Source organism: Limulus polyphemus, unplaced genomic scaffold, assembly GCF_000517525.1.
Source record: "Limulus polyphemus unplaced genomic scaffold, Limulus_polyphemus-2.1.2 Scaffold4806, whole genome shotgun sequence".
NCBI classification, from domain to species: Eukaryota; Metazoa; Arthropoda; class Merostomata; order Xiphosura; family Limulidae; genus Limulus; species Limulus polyphemus.
Window position 1 is genome coordinate 49,972 of NW_013670416.1, and position 4,517 is coordinate 54,488.

Genomic DNA, 4,517 nt, shown 5'->3' on the forward strand with positions numbered 1-4,517 from the left:
TAAAGTTTCTTCGGAAAGAATTTTTACGGAAAATTAACAAACGAACACAGAGGTGTAACGATATATTTCTTGGATTTGCATATTCCCTTTTAAATCGAAAAGCTACCTTTTAAAAACATATAAAATACCAAATAAATAGAATTTAATTATCGAAGATTGTTCGAGTTTTAATTACTTAGTTTAAATGGGAAACCACTATACTTAGTTCTGTTCTTATACGTCATTTTCACGTGATCAATTATAGCCTGTACTAACTACTTCAGCGTGGGGAGACAAAAATCACCTTCTAGCAAAATGTATGCTATGGAAGTCAAATCGTTCTTCATTTGAATGATTTGTATAAGCCAGCTCATAATCAGTTTGAGGTCTTAAACGTTAGTATGTACGAACTTTACCGCCATTGCTGAGAAAATTTCTATATAGCCCTTTCTGCTGCCTTACGTTAAACCAATAAACCAAAGAAACACATTTTTATGCCAACATAAGCCTTGGCGTCACGAGAGATACGTTTAACACCTATTTCTTTCGTCCACAGTGAATTGATAGAGATAGATTTCTAAAAGATGTAGAGTGAAAGCACAATATTTCAAAGAACAGAGCATTCAGTAAGCTCGAAGGAAACGGGGAAAGTCACACGTTAGAGTGTTTAAGAAAGCAACGCACCCTGAAACATTAAAACCATAGACCCAACTCGATCCGAAGAAACACCCTCACCCATTAAGTGAAAGTTATAATTACGAAAGAGAACCTTCTGACTTATAAGGCCATTATGATGAGACTGGACAAATCTCTAAGTGAAAGCTATAGTTACGAAAGAGAACCTTCTGACTCAAAAAGCCATTATGGTGAGACTAGACATATCTCCTGGTACCATTATCAAAATAAAACAACCAAGGATTTAAAGCTTATAAGCTAAAAGTTTTCACAAGAAAGATCGGCCACAACTGAATCTACAGATGCAAATCGAGTAAATTTCTATCTCTGTCTTGACTAAACATGGTTTGGAAGCTGACGTCGAAGAACAGAGAAAATTAATGAAACTCTTAAATTATGTGGTGTAAAATTGATCCCACTATCCATCGCCAAAGCTCGTGTCAACGTAAATTGTTGTATCAAGTAGTATTATGTATCATAGTCATCAAACTGATTACAATTGACGATGACGAGAGTAGTTCCAAGAGTAGCACGAGACCAAGAACATCGTACTTAAGATGTGATTAACTCCGTGAAACAGACACTATGTTCAAAAATTAGGTCTTGAAAGAGTCGTTAGAGACATTCTGACATATTTTTTCTTAGAAAACAATATCTAGTATTCAGTCAATAAACGAGAAACTATTATTTTTAGTGGTAAAGAAAAACATTTCATATTGTGGGTCTAATCACTCACTTATCGCTGGATTTTCAAGCATCTGATATCATTATTATTATTATGTTAAGCATAAAAAAAGAAGTAATTTTTTGCATTACTGATGGTATCAGTGTTTTATTTCTATTATTATCTAATATATATATATGTTACCTAAATCTACCTGAAGACGGCTGAAAATATAAAGATAAATTAAATTTGTATGTGTAATTTTAGTCATAAAATAAATTATATATAAAAGGAGTTGTCATAACCAGGCCTAACATAGTACACTTTGGCACCAATCTACACATAACAATAAACTAAAGTTTAAGGGCCTGGGAGGTCTAGTTTCAATAAACCAAAGCTAAAATACCTAAGAAGCTACAACATAAATTTAAAGGGACAAAAAGGAGCTTATTAGCCCATCAAGGATGTCCCTTCCGGCTCTCAACTATAACCATTCCTTACTAATTCTCTGCCTTCACCACCCTTTAAGGGCATCTCATTCCAAAAGCCTACCACCTTGTTTGAAAAGTAATACTGTCTAAACTGTAGACGACTCCTATGACCCCTTGTCCTATTGTTTTCACTGCTAAACACAAAAGGTTTGATGGATCTATATTGTCAATACCCTTACTAATCTTATACACTTTAATCAATTCCCCTTTGACCCTTCTCCTCTCCAGAAAAACAAGTTTAGAGATTTTAGTTTCTCCTGATAGAACAATCCCACCATCCCAGGTATCATCCTAGTGGCTCTTCTCTGAACCTTATCCAACAATTCAATGTCCTTCTTGAGGAAAGGGATCAAAAACTATACATAGTACTCTAAATGAGGCCTTACAAGTGATCTATGCAGTGAAACAATAATATCCCTTGTTTTTGTATTCAATATTTCTATAGATGCTACCCAAAACCCTATTAGCTCTATTGCTAGCTACAGTACACTGTTTAGATGACTTAAGTGATTTTTCAATCACAACACCAATATATTTTTCTTCAACCACACTATCTAATGTATTCCCATTTAAATCATAACAATAATTTGAATTGAAAAACCTACATGCATCACCTTACATTTTGGATAGTTACACATTACCTGCCACGTATTGGCCCAAGGCATCAAATGACCTTAATCTTTCTGTAAGTCTGCAGCATCTTTGATACAGTTAGCCAACCCAAAAATCTTAATGTCATTTGCAAACTTCAAAATTTTGTTAGTCATTTCAGAGTCAATATCATTAATATAAATCACAAACAGCGAGGACCCAGCACAGAGACCTGAGGCACACACCGCTTGTAACTGTGATCCAGTCAGATCTAGCTCCATTTATTACTACCCTCTGCTTCCTACTCTCCAGCCAATTTTCTATTCAATTTAATAACATTTCCCCCACACCCACAGACAAAATTTTTGTAACACGTCTTTTTTTGTGAGGCACCTTATCAAACACTTTCTGAAAATCAAGGTAAACCAAATCCACAGTATTTCATTCATCAACTCTTGCAGTAACATCCTTAAAGAATGTCAGAAGATTTGTTAAACAAGATTTTCCTTAGTGAAACCATGCTGGCTCTTTGACACCATATCAAACTGCTTCAATGCATCTTTAATCACACTCTCCGAAACCTTTCCAACTATTGATGTAAGACTAACTGGCCTATAATTGCCTGGACAATGTTTATCACATCCTTTAAATATTGGAATAATATTAGCCAACTTCCAATCTTCTAGTACTCTTCCACAACTCAATGACCTAGAAAAATATTATTTTGTATCTTCCTTCGTAAAAACTGAATAGAAGATATAATTTAATAAGTTTACCATCTCATAATCTTTCGAGATCAGCTCCCCACTATCATTTTTAAGAGGCCCAATCCTCTTCTAACATTCTGCTTAGCCATCATATACCTAAAGAATTCCTTATTGTTTGATTTAACTCTCTCAGCCAACCCTCTTTCATATACAGTTTTTGCACTTTTAACTTCCGTTTTAACCAGATTTCTTGACTTTCTATAATTCCTCCAAGTTCTTATTATTTCCAGTAAGTTTACATTTCTTGAATTTATTATGTTTATCCCTAATATGATCTCTTAAGCCTTTATTAAACCATACTGGCTTGTTCCATTCCATTACCGTTTTTTTTCTCTAGGGAATGTGTATTTCTGTATGCATACCAATTTTCCCTAAATGCTTCTCACATCTGTTTACGATCCCTTCCCAATCCCAACTCTTTAGTCCAATCTACAGAAGTAAGATCATGTCGCATTTCATCAAACTTGGTTTTCCCGAAATTTGGAATCAGGGTACTATTCTTCTTCAATTATACATGTAGTAAAATCCCAAACCTAAAAGTGCAATGGTCACTTGTACTTAAATGCTCACCAGCCATAACTCTGTCTATCATATTTACATCGGATGCTGATATTAAATCTAATATAGCTTCCTCTCTTGTAGGTTCCATCACCAGATGGTGTATAAAAGTATCCTGAACAATTTCCAAAAACCTATCCCCCTCACTGTTAGACTCAAAATTTTCCAATCAATACCTCTGAAATTAAAATATCCCATAATAACAACATCTTGTTAAGCTACCATTCTGATCTCATACAGTTTCTCATTAACTTCCACATTCTGACCTGGTGGTCTATAACAACTTCCAATTACAAGACTTTTCCCTTTATATCCACTAACTGACTCAACCTTGGTGCTATTTTCTTTAATATGTTCTAAGTCAACAGGATGCAATTCACTCCTCACATATGAAGCTACTCCTCCACCTTTTTTCAATACTCCATCTCTAGTAAATAATCTGTAGTCTGGTATTTCAAAAAAAAATTCTCTCATAAAAATTGTTCAAATCGAACTAAGTTTCAGTGACACCCATAATCTCAAAATACTCAGTTACCACAACTGCTTTGAACTCATCAATTTTATTTCTATTACTCCTAGCATTACAATGGTAACAATTAATTATAGATTTGAAAATACGGTTATGTTTTCCTGCCAATTATATTTCATATTTTACTAATATCATAGCCCTCACCTCTGTCTAGCCCTAGTTTAAATCTACCACTACAGCTGAGTTAATAGCCCTTCCTAAAACGCTAGCTCTTGCTTTGTTTAAGTGTAAGCCATCCATATCAAAAAGATTAACCTTCCCAT